Here is a 17,500-nt window from a genome sequence, read left to right as displayed (position 1 = left end):
ACAGATATCACTCTACTCTACAGAAACACAGATATCATTCTACTCTACAGAAACACAGATATAATTCTACTCTACAGAAACACAGATATCACTCTACTCTACAGAAACACAGATATAATTCTACTCTACAGAAATACAGATATCACTCTAGTTGTAGATATGTATTGGTGAAATAATGTTATATGATGTACAGTTTTATTTTTTGTTTTGTATGTAATGTAAATGCTTTAATGTGTTTGGACCCCAGGGAGAGTAGCTGCTGCCTTGGCAGAACTAATGGGATCCATAATAAATCCAAAGGAAGAGTAGCTTCTGCCTTGGCAGAACTAATGGGGATCCTTAATAAACCCCAGGGAGAGTAGCTGATGCCTTGGCAGAACTAATGGGGATCCTTAATAAACCCCAGGGAGAGTAGCTGATGCCTTGGCAGAACTAATGGGGATCCTTAATAAACCCCAGGGAGAGTAGCTGATGCCTTGGCAGAACTAATGGGGATCCTTAATAAACCCCAGGGAGAGTAGCTGCTGCCTTGGCAGAACTAATGGGATCCATAATAAATCCAAAGGAAAAGTAGCTTCTGCCTTGGCAGAACTAATGGGGATCCTTAATAACCCCCAGGGAGAGTAGCTGATGCCTTGGCAGAACTAATGGGGATCCTTAATAAACCCCAGGGAGAGTAGCTGATGCCTTGGCAGAACTAATGGGGATCCTTAATAAACCCCAGGGAGAGTAGCTGATGCCTTGGCAGAACTAATGGGGATCCTTAATAAACCCCAGGGAGAGTAGCTGATGCCTTGGCAGAACTAATGGGGATCCTTAATAAACCCCAGGGAGAGTAGCTGCTGCCTTGGCAGAACTAATGGGATCCATAATAAATCCAAAGGAAGAGTAGCTTCTGCCTTGGCAGAACTAATGGGGATCCTTAATAAACCCCAGGGAGAGTAGCTGATGCCTTGGCAGAACTAATGGGGATCCTTAATAAACCCCAGGGAGAGTAGCTGATGCCTTGGCAGAACTAATGGGGATCCTTAATAACCCCCAGGGAGAGTAGCTGATGCCTTGGCAGAACTAATGGGGATCCTTAATAAACCCCAGGGAGAGTAGCTGATGCCTTGGCAGAACTAATGGGGATCCTTAATAAACCCCAGGGAGAGTAGCTGCTGCCTTGGCAGAACTAATGGGGATCCTTAATAAACCCCAGGGAGAGTAGCTGCTGCCTTGGCAGAACTAATGGGGATCCTTAATAAATACAAAATACAAACTTTTCCCAAGTCATCTGGAACGTTTCTCTTTCTTACACTCCTTCCTCTCTTTCTTTTCTTTCTTCCCACAGCACAGACGTCTGTCAGAGACCTCCATCTCTCCACCGGGCTCGTCAATTGGCTCTCCCAGTCGTGTCATCTGTGTGAGTAACCAATCACAGGCCAATCTTCCTCTACCTCCACCCAACCTTCAGGGCCCACTAGCTTTGAATATAAAAACCCAATGGGCAAATCCATTTTCTCCTGAAGTGTGCACTCGTTCACTATTTCTCACCATCTAGAACACTTGGATGTGTGTAAACCTGGGCTGGAGGAAATCTCTACCACATGTAATACTATATGAATACTTCAGGGGCATCCGGATAGATAATAACAAGGTAATTGAGGTAGATATTTACATTAAGGAGGGTAAAGTGGCATCAGGATAGATAATAACAAGGTAATTGAGGTAGATATTTACATTAAGGAGGGTAAAGTGGCATCAGGATAGATAATAACAAGGTAATTGAGGTAGATATTTACATTAAGGAGGGTAAAGTGGCATCAGGATAGATAATAACAAGGTAACTGAGGTAGATATTTACATTAAGGAGGGTAAAGTGGCATCAGGATAGATAATAACAAGGTAATTGAGGTAGATATTTACATTAAGGAGGGTAAAGTGGCATCAGGATAGATAATAACAAGGTAATTATGAGGTAGATATTTACATTAAGGAGGGTAAAGTGACTAGGCATCAGGATAGATAATAACAAGGTAATTGAGGTAGATATTTACATTAAGGAGGGTAAAGTGGCATCAGGATAGATAATAACAAGGTAATTGAGGTAGATATTTACATTAAGGAGGGTAAAGTGGCATCAGGATAGATAATAACAAGGTAATTGAGGTAGATATTTACATTAAGGAGGGTAGAGTGACTAGGCATCAGGATAGATAATAACAAGGTAATTGAGGTAGATATTTGCATTAAGGAGGGTAAAGTGGCATCAGGATAGATAATAACAAGGTAATTGAGGTAGATATTTACATTAAGGAGGGTAAAGTGGCATCAGGATAGATAATAACAAGGTAATTGAGGTAGATATTTACATTAAGGAGGGTAAAGTGGCATCAGGATAGATAATAACAAGGTAATTGAGGTAGATATTTACATTAAGGAGGGTAAAGTGACTAGGCATCAGGATAGATTATAACAAGGTAATTGAGGTAGATATTTACATTAAGGAGGGTAAAGTGACTAGGCATCAGGATAGATTATAACAAGGTAATTGAGGTAGATATTTACATTAAGGAGGGTAAAGTGACTAGGCATCAGGATATATTATAACAAGGTAATTGAGGTAGATATTTACATTAAGGAGGGTAAAGTGACTAGGCATCAGGATAGATAATAACAAGGTAATTGAGGTGGATATTTTCATTAAGGAGGGTAAAGTGACTAGGCATCAGGATAGATAATAACAAGGTAATTGAGGTAGATATTTACATTAAGGAGGGTAAAGTGGCATCAGGATAGATAATAACAAGGTAATTGAGGTAGATATTTACATTAAGGAGGGTAAAGTGGCATCAGGATAGATAATAACAAGGTAATTGAGGTAGATATTTACATTAAGGAGGGTAAAGTGGCATCAGGATAGATAATAACAAGGTAATTGAGGTAGATATTTACATTAAGGAGGGTAAAGTGGCATCAGGATAGATAATAACAAGGTAATTGAGGTAGATATTTACATTAAGGAGGGTAAAGTGGCATCAGGATAGATAATAACAAGGTAATTGAGGTAGATATTTACATTAAGGAGGGTAAAGTGGCATCAGGATAGATAATAACAAGGTAATTGAGGTAGATATTTACATTAAGGAGGGTAAAATGGCATCAGGATAGATAATAACAAGGTAATTGAGGTAGATATTTACATTAAGGAGGGTAAAGTGGCATCAGGATAGATAATAACAAGGTAATTGAGGTATATATTTACATTAAGGAGGGTAAAGTGGCATCAGGATAGATAATAACAAGGTAATTGAGGTAGATATTTACATTAAGGAGGGTAAAGTGGCATCAGGATAGATAATAACAAGGTAATTGAGGTAGATATTTACATTAAGGAGGGTAAAGTGGCATCAGGATAGATAATAACAAGGTAATTGAGGTAGATATTTACATTAAGGAGGGTAAAGTGGCATCAGGATAGATAATAACAAGGTAATTATGAGGTAGATATTTACATTAAGGAGGGTAAAGTGACTAGGCATCAGGATAGATAATAACAAGGTAATTGAGGTAGATATTTACATTAAGGAGGGTAAAGTGGCATCAGGATAGATAATAACAAGGTAATTGAGGTAGATATTTACATTAAGGAGGGTAAAGTGGCATCAGGATAGATAATAACAAGGTAATTGAGGTAGATATTTACATTAAGGAGGGTAGAGTGACTAGGCATCAGGATAGATAATAACAAGGTAATTGAGGTAGATATTTGCATTAAGGAGGGTAAAGTGGCATCAGGATAGATAATAACAAGGTAATTGAGGTAGATATTTACATTAAGGAGGGTAAAGTGACTAGGCATCAGGATAGATAATAACAAGGTAATTGAGGTAGATATTTACATTAAGGAGGGTAAAGTGACTAGGCATCAGGATAGATTATAACAAGGTAATTGAGGTAGATATTTACATTAAGGAGGGTAAAGTGACTAGGCATCAGGATAGATTATAACAAGGTAATTGAGGTAGATATTTACATTAAGGAGGGTAAAGTGACTAGGCATCAGGATAGATAATAACAAGGTAATTGAGGTAGATATTTACATTAAGGAGGGTAAAGTGACTAGGCATCAGGATAGATAATAACAAGGTAATTGAGGTGGATATTTTCATTAAGGAGGGTAAAGTGGCATCAGGATAGATAATAACAAGGTAATTGAGGTAGATATTTACATTAAGGAGGGTAAAGTGGCATCAGGATAGATAATAACAAGGTAATTGAGGTAGATATTTACATTAAGGAGGGTAAAGTGGCATCAGGATAGATAATAACAAGGTAATTGAGGTAGATATTTACATTAAGGAGGGTAAAGTGGCATCAGGATAGATAATAACAAGGTAATTGAGGTAGATATTTACATTAAGGAGGGTAAAGTGGCATCAGGATAGATAATAACAAGGTAATTGAGGTAGATATTTACATTAAGGAGGGTAAAGTGGCATCAGGATAGATAATAACAAGGTAATTGAGGTAGATATTTACATTAAAGAGGGTAAAGTGGCATCAGGATAGATAATAACAAGGTAATTGAGGTAGATATTTACATTAAGGAGGGTAAAGTGGCATCAGGATAGATAATAACAAGGTAATTGAGGTAGATATTTACATTAAGGAGGGTAAAAGTGGCATCAGGATAGATAATAACAAGGTAATTGAGGTAGATATTTACATTAAGGAGGGTAAAGCGGCATCAGGATAGATAATAACAAGGTAATTGAGGTAGATATTTACATTAAGGAGGGTAAAGTGGCATCAGGATAGATAATAACAAGGTAATTGAGGTAGATATTTACATTAAGGAGGGTAAAGTGGCATCAGGATAGATAATAACAAGGTAATTGAGGTAGATATTTACATTAAGGAGGGTAAAGTGGCATCAGGATAGATAATAACAAGGTAATTGAGGTAGATATTTACATTAAGGAGGGTAAAGTGACTAGGCATCAGGATAGATAATAACAAGGTAATTGAGGTAGATATTTACATTAAGGAGGGTAAAGTGACTAGGCATCAGGATAGATTATAACAAGGTAATTGAGGTAGATATTTACATTAAGGAGGGTAAAGTGACTAGGCATCAGGATAGATTATAACAAGGTAATTGAGGTAGATATTTACATTAAGGAGGGTAAAGTGACTAGGCATCAGGATAGATAATAACAAGGTAATTGAGGTAGATATTTACATTAAGGAGGGTAAAGTGACTAGGCATCAGGATAGATAATAACAAGGTAATTGAGGTGGATATTTTCATTAAGGAGGGTAAAGTGGCATCAGGATAGATAATAACAAGGTAATTGAGGTAGATATTTACATTAAGGAGGGTAAAGTGGCATCAGGATAGATAATAACAAGGTAATTGAGGTAGATATTTACATTAAGGAGGGTAAAGTGGCATCAGGATAGATAATAACAAGGTAATTGAGGTAGATATTTACATTAAGGAGGGTAAAGTGGCATCAGGATAGATAATAACAAGGTAATTGAGGTAGATATTTACATTAAGGAGGGTAAAGTGGCATCAGGATAGATAATAACAAGGTAATTGAGGTAGATATTTACATTAAGGAGGGTAAAGTGGCATCAGGATAGATAATAACAAGGTAATTGAGGTAGATATTTACATTAAAGAGGGTAAAGTGGCATCAGGATAGATAATAACAAGGTAATTGATAGATATTTACATTAAGGAGGGTAAAGTGGCATCAGGATAGATAATAACAAGGTAATTGAGGTAGATATTTACATTAAGGAGGGTAAAGTGGCATCAGGATAGATAATAACAAGGTAATTGAGGTAGATATTTACATTAAGGAGGGTAAAGCGGCATCAGGATAGATAATAACAAGGTAATTGAGGTAGATATTTACATTAAGGAGGGTAAAGTGGCATCAGGATAGATAATAACAAGGTAATTGAGGTAGATATTTGCATTAAGGAGGGTAAAGTGGCATCAGGATAGATAATAACAAGGTAATTGAGGTAGATATTTACATTAAGGAGGGTAAAGTGACTAGGCATCAGGATAGATAATAACAAGGTAATTGAGGTAGATATTTACATTAAGGAGGGTAAAGTGACTAGGCATCAGGATAGATAATAACAAGGAAATTGAGGTAGATATTTACATTAAGGAGGGTAAAGTGACTAGGCATCAGGATATATTATAACAAGGTAATTGAGGTCGATATTTACATTAAGGAGGGTAAAGTGGCATCAGGATAGATAATAACAAGGTAATTGAGGTAGATATTTACATTAAGGAGGGTAAAGTGGCATCAGGATAGATACTAACAAGGTAATTGAGGTAGATATTTACATTAAGGAGCTTAAAGTGGCATCAGGATAGATAATAAAAAGGTAATTGAGGTAGATATTTACATTAAGGAGGGTAAAGTGACTAGGCATCAGGATAGATACTAACAAGGTAATTGGGGTAAATATTTACATTAAGGAGGGTAACGTGACTAGGCATCAGGATAGATAATAACAAGGTAATTGGGGTAGATATTTACATTAAGGAGGGTAAAGTGGCATCAGGATAGAGTCTTTGGCAATTTTTGGGGGCCTTCCTCTGACACCTCTTAATATAGAGGTTCTGGATGGCATGGAGCTCGGCTACTGTACTGGGCAGTCCGCACCACCCTCTGTAGCGCCGTGCGGTCCAGGGCGGTGCATTTACCATACCAAGCGGTGAAAAAGCCAGTCAAAATGCTCTCGATGGTGCAGCTGTATAACTCTTTGAGGATCTGAGGGCCAAATCTCCTGAGGGGCAAGAGGCACTGTCATGTCCTCTTCACGACTGTGCAGGTGTGAATGGACCATGTTCAATCAGTGAAGGGAAGTGAACAAGTGCACACTTTGGGAGGAAGGAGAGATAATTGTGACTGTCACTGTGGCCCTGCCCAATACAGATAGGAGACACCGGTTCATACTCCACTCATCACTCACCCCTGAACCCTGACACCTGACCTCACCTTACACTGCTACCGAGGTCCTCTTGTTATGTCCGTCTGTTATGTTGGAACACAGCCTGTGTGTGTGTGACTGTGTGCTCTGTTTGGACTGCAACTAGTCTTTTCTGAACTGTCCTGTAGAGTCACTACTGCCGTTGGAAATATTAGATTACACATGCATGCACATAAACACACGTAGAGACAGTGTTTGTTCTCTGAGCTCTGGCCTCGTAATCCATGACCTTTTTGCTCAGGGTGATGGATGATTCCAAAACACAGAGTAAGCTCTCTCTCTCTCTCACACTCTCTCTCTCTCTCTCTCTCTCACTGCTTTGTGGAGCTGGAGGTCATCTCAGGGAGTTGTCAGACCCTGCAGTACATAGTCAGCAGTCAGTCACATGTTCACTGTACAGTGCGTGTTTTGTCAGTGTAGGGCTTGTCCTGTCAGCATGCTCTACAGTCTGCAGTACGCTATCCCTGTCATTGGGTTTTCATGCGTAAATGTCTTTCATGCCCTGTGTGTGTGTGCGTGTGCGCGTGTGTGCGTGTGTGCGTATGTGTGTGTGTGTGTGTGTGTGTGTGTGTGTGTGTGTGTGTGTGTGTGTGTGTGTGTGTGTGTGTGTGTGTGTGTGTGTGTGTGTGTGTGTGTGTGTGTGTGTGTGTGTGTGTGTGTGTGTGTGTGTGTGTGTGTGTGTGTGTGTGTGTGTGTGTGTGTGTGTGTGTGTCCTGTCCTGTCCCACCCCAGGCCAGGGTGGAGAATGTGATGCCAGACTATAAGGACTTTGCCGCACTGCCTAAGGTCAAGGGCATATATGAGGTCCAGCCACCTGACCTCATATCATCCTACCAGCAACAGAATCATCCTAATATATCATCCTACCAGCACACATCCTACCATATCATCCTACCAGAACATAATCATCCTAATATATCATAATCATCCTACCATATCATCCTACCAGCAACAGAATCATCCTAATATATCATCCTACCAGCCACATAATCATCCTACCAGCAACATAATCATCCTACCATATCATCCTACCAGCCACAGAATCATCCTAACATATCATCCTACCAGCCACAGAATCATCCTACCATATCATCCTACCAGCTACAGAATCATCCGACCATATCATCCTACCAGCAACATAATCATCCTACCATATCATCCTCCCAGCCCTACCCCAGATACTCCTCAGATGACATAGAGACCTTCAGCTATGGAGAGGTATTCCATGCTATGAAACTATCAGGAAATACACCTACGTTATTTTCTTATACATTTTCACTAAATTCACTGACAAATACTGTATATTTCTAAACTTGATGTCAATGTAGACTGAACTGAATCCATTTCCACGGTTGAGATAATGGTCCATTATGCTTCAGACAATGACTTCTGCCTTATTTCTTTCTCATGTATTTATTTTTCAGTCACTTGGGACTCTCTGTTCTCAGGTTAGTAACCTTGTTGTTTTACAGTCACCTGGGACTCTCTGTTCTCAGGTTAGTAACCTTGTTGTTTTGTAGTCACCTGGGACTCTCTGTTCTCAGGTTAGTAACCGTGTTGTTTTGTAACCTTCTGTTCTCAGGTTAGTAACCTTGTTGTTTTGTAGTCTGGGACTCTGTTCTCAGGTTAGTAACCTTGTTGTTTTACAGTCACCTGGGACTCTCTGTTCTCAGGTTAGTAACCTTGTTGTTTTGTAGTCACCTGGGACTCTGTTCTCAGGTTAGTAACCTTGTTGTTTTACAGTCACCTGGGACTCTCTGTTCTCAGGTTAGTAACCTTGTTGTTTTACAGTCACTTGTTGTTTTTAGTAACCTTGTTGTTTTGTAGTCACCTGGGACTCTGTTCTCAGGTTAGTAACCTTGTTGTTTTACAGTCACCTGGGACTCTCTGTTCTCAGGTTAGTAACCTTGTTGTTTTACAGTCACCTGGGACTCTCTGTTCTCAGGTTAGTAACCTTGTTGTTTTACAGTCACCTGGGACTCTCTGTTCTCAGGTTAGTAACCTTGTTGTTTTGTAGTCACCTGGGACTCTGTTCTCAGGTTAGTAACCTTGTTGTTTTGTAGTCACCTGGGACTCTGTTCTCAGGTTAGTAACCTTGTTGTTTTACAGTCACCTGGGACTCTGTTCTCAGGTTAGTAACCTTGTTGTTTTACAGTCACCTGGGACTCTGTTCTCAGGTTAGTAACCTTGTTGTTTTACAGTCACCTGGGACTCTCTGTTCTCAGGTTAGTAACCTTGTTGTTTTACAGTCACCTGGGACTCTCTGTTCTCAGGTTAGTAACCTTGTTGTTTTGTAGTCACCTGGGACTCTCTGTTCTCAGGTTAGTAACCTTGTTGTTTTACAGTCACCTGGGACTCTCTGTTCTCAGGTTAGTAACCTTGTTGTTTTGTAGTCACCTGGGACTCTGTTCTCAGGTTAGTAACCTTGTTGTTTTGTAGTCACCTGGGACTCTGTTCTCAGGTTAGTAACCTTGTTGTTTTGTAGTCACCTGGGACTCTGTTCTCAGGTTAGTAACCTTGTTGTTTTGTAGTCACCTGGGACTCTGTTCTCAGGTTAGTAACCTTGTTGTTTTACAGTCACTTGGGACTCTCTGTTCTCAGGTTAGTAACCTTGTTGTTTTACAGTCACCTGGGACTCTGTTCTCAGGTTAGTAACCTTGTTGTTTTGTAGTCACCTGGGACTGTTCTCAGGTTAGTAACCTTGTTGTTTTGTAGTCACCTGGGACTCTGTTCTCAGGTTAGTAACCTTGTTGTTTTGTAGTCACCTGGGACTCTGTTCTCAGGTTAGTAACCTTGTTGTTTTGTAGTCACCTGGGACTCTGTTCTCAGGTTAGTAACCTGTTGTTTTGTAGTCACCTGGGACTCTGTTCTCAGGTTAGTAACCTTGTTGTTTTACAGTCACCTGGGACTCTCTGTTCTCAGGTTAGTAACCGTGTTGTTTTGTAGTCAGCTGGGACTCTCTGTTCTCAGGTTAGTAACCTTGTTGTTTTACAGTCACCTGGGACTCTCTGTTCTCAGGTTAGTAACCTTGTTGTTTTGTAGTCACCTGGGACTCTCTGTTCTCAGTTTAGTAACCTTGTTGTTTTACAGTCACCTGGGACTTTGTTCTCAGGTTAGTAACAGTCCCTGGGACTCTCTGTTCTCAGGTTAGTAACCTTGTTGTTTTACAGTCACCTGGGACTCTCTGTTCTCAGGTTAGTAACCTTGTTGTTTTGTAGTCACCTGGGACTCTCTGTTCTCAGGTTAGTAACCTTGTTGTTTTACAGTCACCTGGGACTCTCTGTTCTCAGGTTAGTAACCGTGTTGTTTTGTAGTCACCTGGGACTCTGTTCTCAGGTTAGTAACTGTGTTGTTTTACAGTCACCTGGGACTCTCTGTTCTCAGGTTAGTAACCTTGTTGTTTTACAGTCACCTGGGACTCTCTGTTCTCAGGTTAGTAACCGTGTTGTTTTGTAGTCACCTGGGACTCTGTTCTCAGGTTAGTAACCTTGTTGTTTTACAGTCACCTGGGACTCTCTGTTCTCAGGTTAGTAACCGTGTTGTTTTACAGTCACCTGGGACTCTCTGTTCTCAGGTTAGTAACTGTGTTGTTTTACAGTCACCTGGGACTCTCTGTTCTCAGGTTAGTAACCTTGTTGTTTTACAGTCACCTGGGACTCTCTGTTCTCAGGTTAGTAACCTTGTTGTTTTACAGTCACCTGGGACTCTCTGTTCTCAGGTTAGTAACCTTGTTGTTTTACAGTCACCTGGGACTCTCTATTCTCAGGTTAGTAACCTTGTTGTTTTGTAGTCACCTGGGACTCTCTGTTCTCAGGTTAGTAACCTTGTTGTTTTGTAGTCACCTGGGACTCTCTGTTCTCAGGTTAGTAACCTTGTTGTTTTACAGTCACCTGGGACTCTCTATTCTCAGGTTAGTAACCGTGTTGTTTTGTAGTCACCTGGGACTCTCTGTTCTCAGGTTAGTAACCTTGTTGTTTTACAGTCACCTGGGACTCTCTGTTCTCAGGTTAGTAACCTTGTTGTTTTACAGTCACCTGGGACTCTCTGTTCTCAGGTTAGTAACCGTGTTGTTTTGTAGTACCTGGGACTCTGTTCTCAGGTTAGTAACCTTGTTGTTTTCCAGTCACCTGGGACTCTCTGTTCTCAGGTTAGTAACCTTGTTGTTTTCCAGTCACCTGGGACTCTCTGTTCTCAGGTTAGTAACCTTGTTGTTTTACAGTCACCTGGGACTCTCTGTTCTCAGGTTAGTAACCTTGTTGTTTTGTAGTCAGGGACTCAGGTTAGTAACTGGGACTCTCTGTTCTCAGGTTAGTAACCGTGTTGTTTTGTAGTCACCTGGGACTCTCTGTTCTCAGGTTAGTAACTGTGTTGTTTTACAGTCACCTGGGACTCTCTGTTCTCAGGTTAGTAACCTTGTTGTTTTACAGTCACCTGGGACTCTCTGTTCTCAGGTTAGTAACCGTGTTGTTTTGTAGTCACCTGGGACTCTGTTCTCAGGTTAGTAACCTTGTTGTTTTACAGTCACCTGGGACTCTCTGTTCTCAGGTTAGTAACCGTGTTGTTTTACAGTCACCTGGGACTCTCTGTTCTCAGGTTAGTAACTGTGTTGTTTTACAGTCACCTGGGACTCTCTGTTCTCAGGTTAGTAACCTTGTTGTTTTGTAGTCACCTGGGACTCTCTGTTCTCAGGTTAGTAACCTTGTTGTTTTCCAGTCACCTGGGACTCACTGTTCTCAGGTTACTTGTTGTTTTACAGTCACCTGGGACTTCTGTTCTCAGGTTAGTAACCTTGTTGTTTTACAGTCACCTGGGACTCTCTGTTCTCAGGTTAGTAACCTTGTTGTTTTACAGTCACCTGGGACTCTCTGTTCTCAGGTTAGTAACCTTGTTGTTTTACAGTCACCTGGGACTCTCTGTTCTCAGGTTAGTAACCGTGTTGTTTTGTAGTCATCTGGGACTCTCTGTTCTCAGGTTAGTAACCTTGTTGTTTTGTAGTCACCTGGGACTCTCTGTTCTCAGGTTAGTAACCTTGTTGTTTTACAGTCACCTGGGACTCTCTATTCTCAGGTTAGTAACCTTGTTGTTTTGTAGTCACCTGGGACTCTCTGTTCTCAGGTTAGTAACCTTGTTGTTTTACAGTCACCTGGGACTCTCTGTTCTCAGGTTAGTAACCTTGTTGTTTTCCAGTCACCTGGGACTCTCTGTTCTCAGGTTAGTAACTGTGTTGTTTTGTTCACCTGTTTTTCTCAGGTTAGTAACAGTCACCTGGGACTCTCTGTTCTCAGGTTAGTAACTGTGTTGTTTTACAGTCACCTGGGACTCTCTGTTCTCAGGTTAGTAACTGTGTTGTTTTACAGTCACCTGGGACTCTCTGTTCTCAGGTTAGTAACCGTGTTTCCAACAGAATGAAGAATAATTTCTGCGATCAGTTGTTCAGATAGTTATTTATAGTTTGATAGTTAGACACCCTGTATATCTCCCTCTCTTCTCCCTTTCCCATCACTCTATCTCTGTCTCCCTCTCTTTCTCTCCCCTCCCTCTAGAAGCTGTATGACAGTGTAGACTTGAGACAGAGACAGTGTTCCAGCCCCGGCTACATGGACTCTCCCTGCTTCAGCCGTCAAGCCATGTCTCCCATCACGCCTTGCTCACCGCAGCACTATGGACACCCCGGTGAGTCACACATGCACTCACTCAATCAACCAATCAATCAACCGTTCAATCAATTCAATCAGATTTGTGTAGCGCTTTTTACAAATGCATTAAAGAGCAAGAGGGTCTAGCGTCAGGTTGCTGTTCAGCACTCTGGAATAAATCTGTTTCTGAAAGTGCTGTGCAAATACATTCCTCCTCTTCCTGTCAATCTCCTTCCATTTCTGGCTACTGACCATAAAAGCAATGGATAGATCTTCCACCGTATCACTTACAGCAGTTAGTGTAGTCAACGGCAGTGATCAGAAGGGGGAAGGAGACTTATAACATTCCTTCTAGCTTCCTGTGCCCATGTGGTGCAGTATGCCTTTCCTCAATGCTGTTGAAATGCATACTGCACCTAATTGGCTCAGGTGACTGCCTGGCAGATGTTGTTGATCATCTTTGCCTTTGGTTATGATTGGTTTGGAGGGACTGGAGGGCAGGACAAAGGATTTCTTCATGCTCATGTTTCCTTTGCTGTGATTGTCTAGTGCTGGCTGCAGGCTCTGAGAGTGGCAGGAGCTCGCCCTATTACGGCTCGCTGGAGGGACGGCCTAGTTCTTCTACCACATACCACGCCCCCAAGCATTTCCATGTACCAGGTAGGACTACACTTCATCTGCGTTCCAAATGGCCCCCTGTTCTTTACAGTGGCGCAATATATATGGAATAGGGTGTCATTTGGGACGCGGTACCTCTCTTCATCTCCTCATCCTTCCATCTTCTCTACTTCTGCTCCTGATTTTTATATTTCCTCAAACTCTCTCGTTATCAGCTACGGTAGCTATGATACGGTACAGCGCTTCTCTTTGTACCTCTTCCTTTACCTCATTCTACCCCTCCCTCCCTCACTCCTCCATGTTTCACATCACTCTTCTTCCTTCTCTTGTTCTCTCTTTCTCCCTCCCTCCTTCTCTCTCTTTCCCCAGCCTCAGGCGAACCCAACATCTACCACAAACCTCCCATCTATAAGAGAACGGGTACAGTGGCTAAGCCTGTCTTATCCTGGCCGTTGTCCTACCTGGGACTTATTGTTTAGATTCATGCTTTCTGTAGCCAATTGTTTATAGTGCAGGGGTTTAGCCCTGCTCTTTAGTCTGCCTGTCTACCTATCAGTGTAGAAGCCCTTAGTTGTCGGTGTGTGTGTGTGTGTGTGTGCGTGCATGCGCACTTTAGCTTGTGTCAGGAAGAAGCTTAAATAAGTATAAGATGAGATGAAGAGTTAGTTCAGGACCACAGTGGTAGATGTAGAGTTAGTTCAGGACCACAGTGGTAGATTAAGGGTTAGTTCAGGACCACAGTGGTAGATTAAGGGTTAGTTCAGGACCACAGTGGTAGATTAAGGGTTAGTTCAGGACCACAGTGGTAGATGAAGGGTTAGTTCAGGACCACAGTGGTAGATTAAGGGTTAGTTCAGGACCACAGTGGTAGATTAAGGGTTAGTTCAGGACCACAGTGGTAGATTAAGGGTTAGTTCAGGACCACAGTGGTAGATGAAGGGGTAGTTCAGGACTCTTAAGAGACCACAGTGGTAGATGAAGGGTTAGTTCAGGACCACAGTGGTAGATGAAGGGTTAGTTCAGGACCACAGTGGTAGATGAAGGGGTAGTTCAGGACCACAGTGGTAAATTAAGGGTTAGTTCCGGTCCACAGTGGTTTGTAAGTCGCTCTGGATAAGAGCGTCTGCTAAATGACTTAAATGTAAATGTAAATGTAGATGAAGGGTTAGTTCAGGACCACAGTGGTAGATGAAGGGTTAGTTCAACCACAGTGGTAGATGAAGGGTTAGTTCAGGTCTCTTAAGGACCACAGTGGTAGATGAAGGGTTAGTTCAGGACCACAGTGGTAGATGAAGGGTTAGTTCAGGTCTCTTAAGAGACCACAGTGGTAGATGAAGGGTTAGTTCAGGACCACAGTGGTAGATTAAGGGTTAGTTCAGGACCACAGTGGTAGATGAAGGGTTAGTTCAGGACCACAGTGGTAGATGAAGGGTTAGTTCAGGACCACAGTGGTAGATTAAGGGTTAGTGCAGGACCACAGTGGTAGATTTAGTTCAGGTTAGTGGTAGATTAAGGGTTAGTTTCCACAGTGGTAGATTAAGGGTTAGTTCAGGACCACAGTGGTAGATTAAGGGTTAGTTCAAGTCCACAGTGGTAGATGAAGGGTTAGTTCAGGACCACAGTGGTAATAATAATAATAATAATATAATTCATTTAGCAGACGCTTTTATCCAAAGCAACTTACAGTCATGTGTGTATACATTCTACGTATGGGTGGCCCCAGGGATCGAACCCACTACCCTGGCGTTACAAGCGCCATGCTCTACCAACTGAGCTACAGAAGGACCACAGATGAAGGGTTGGTTCAGGACCACAGTGGTAGATGAAGGGTTAGTTCAGGACCACAGTGGTAGATGAAGGGTTAGTTCAGGACCACAGTGGTAGATGAAGGGTTCGTTCAAGTCCACAGTGGTAGATGAAGGGTTAGTTCAGGACCACAGTGGTAGATGAAGGGTTAGTTCAAGTCCACAGTGGTAGATGATGGCCATTCTAACACCTGGATATGTTTATTTTTGAACCATTCCATTGTAGATTTTGCTTTATGTTTTGGATCATTGTCTTGTTGGAAGACAAATCTCCGTCCCAGTCTCATGTCTTTTGCAGTCTTTTGTTGATTCTTCACAAAAAATACAGTTTTATATCTTTATGTTTGAAACCTGAAATGTGGAAAAAGGTCGCAAAGTTCAAGGGGGCCGAATACTTTCGCAAGGCACTGTACATCGTTATTCAGGATTTTCAAATTATATAGGTAACCAGAATACAGATATATGTCATATTTGTGTTTGTTCCTAAAGACTGCTATCCCCTCCGCTTCTCAGCCAACAGTCCAATCAGAGTATAATGACTGCTATCCGCTCTCCTTCTCAGCCAACAGTCCAATCAGAGTATAAAGACTGCTATCCGCTCTCCTTCTCAGCCAACAGTCCAATCAGAGTATAAAGACTGCTATCCCTCCCCTTCTCAGCCAACAGTCCAATCAGAGTATAAAGACTGCTATCCCTCCCCTTCTCAGCCAACAGTCCAATCAGAGTATAAAGACTGCTATCCGCTCTCCTTCTTAGCCAACAGTCCAATCAGAGTATAAAGACTGCTATCCCCTCCCCTTCTCAGCCAACAGTCCAATCAGAGTATAAAGACTGCTATCCTCCCCTTCTCAGCCAACAGTCCAATCAGAGTATAAAGACTGCTATCCCTCCCCTTCTCAGCCAACAGTCCAATCAGAGTATAAAGACTGCTATCCGCTCTCCTTCTCAGCCAACAGTCCAATCATTGCACTCTAGATCAGAGTATTTCTTTGGATGAGATAAAACAGCCTTAAACATCCTTCTCATCCTTCTCAAGGAGACAGTAGATCTTACCGGTAGATCTGATTGTCATGTAATTGTGTGTGTGTGTGTGTGTTTGTGTTATCGTAGTGTGTGTGTATGTGTGTGTGTTATCGTGGTGGGTGTGTGTGTGTTATCGTAGTGTGTGTGTGTGTTATCGTGGTGTGTGTGTGTGTGTGTGTGTCTGTTATCGTGGTGTGTGTGTGTTATCGTGGTGTGTGTGTGTCTGTTATCGTGGTGTGTGTGTATGTGTGTGTGTTATCGTGGTGGGTGTGTGTGTTATCGTGGTGGGTGTGTGTCTGTTATCGTGGTGTGTGTATGTGTGTGTGTTATCGTGGTGTGTGTGTATGTGTGTGTGTTATCGTGGTGTGTGTGTATGTGTGTGTGTTATTGTGGTGTGTGTGTGTGTCTGTTATCGTGGTGTGTGTGTATGTGTGTGTGTTATCGTGGTGTGTGTGTATGTGTGTGTGTTATCGTGGTGGGTGTGTGTGTGTTATCGTGGTGTGTGTGTGTGTTATCGTGGTGTGTGTGTATGTGTGTGTGTTATCATGGTGTGTGTGTATGTGTGTGTGTTATCGTGGTGTGTGTGTGTGTCTGTTATCGTGGTGTGTGTGTATGTGTGTGTGTTATCGTGGTGTGAGTTTGTTCCATTGCTACATTGTAAACATGTTCCTATTGGGATGCCAATAATCTCCCTTTTCTGTTTATTGTTTCTGATTACTTTAATTCACTTTCCTCCTTCCCTCTGCTTCACTTTTCCCTGATGAACTAACTCACCTCTGTAAGTACCTCTGTACCTGTCTGTCCTTTACTGTCTGTCTGTCTGTCTGTCTGTCTGTCTGTCTGTCTGTCTGTCTGTCTGTCTGTCTGTCTGTCTGTCTGTCTGTCTGTCTGTCTGTCTGTCTGTCTGTCTGTCTGTCTGTCTGTCTGTCTGTCTGTCTGTCTGTCTGTCTGTCTGTCTGTCTGTCTGTCTGTCTGTCTGTTTGTCTGTCTGCCTGTCTGTTTGTCTGTCTGCCTGTCTGCCTGTATGCCTGTCTGTTTGTCTGTCTGCCTGTCTGTTTGTCTGTTTGCCTGTCTATCAATCTGGCATTACACTGCATGTGGATCCCATTGACTGTCATTGACTGGGTATTACCTCTCAATAGCATCAATACCATCCCCAGACCCTGACCTGAGCTCATACAACAGGCTAACAGGGTTGCCTCTGTCTCAGCTGTACATCTGGGTTTAGTCTCTGTCTGTGTGGGTAAGAGCCGATCACTCCCTGTGTCTACTGACCTGTCTGTCTGTACCAGCTGACTATCTAGTGACCTGTCTGTCTGTACCAGTTGACGATCTACTGACCTGTCTGTCTGTACCAGCTGACGATCTACTGACCTGTCTGTCTGTACCAGCTGACTATCTACTGAC

General features: G+C 42.0%; 1 pseudogene; it reads left to right on the top strand.

The window, feature by feature from the left end:
* The window catches only part of LOC124028200, a 30,917-nt pseudogene that overhangs the window by 1,491 nt on the left and 11,926 nt on the right, over window positions 1–17,500 (top strand).

The sequence above is a fragment of the Oncorhynchus gorbuscha genome, unplaced genomic scaffold (genome assembly GCF_021184085.1).
Source record: "Oncorhynchus gorbuscha isolate QuinsamMale2020 ecotype Even-year unplaced genomic scaffold, OgorEven_v1.0 Un_scaffold_3838, whole genome shotgun sequence".
In the NCBI taxonomy this organism is placed as follows: domain Eukaryota; kingdom Metazoa; phylum Chordata; class Actinopteri; order Salmoniformes; family Salmonidae; genus Oncorhynchus; species Oncorhynchus gorbuscha.
This window is presented reverse-complemented; position numbering and strand designations above follow the sequence as displayed.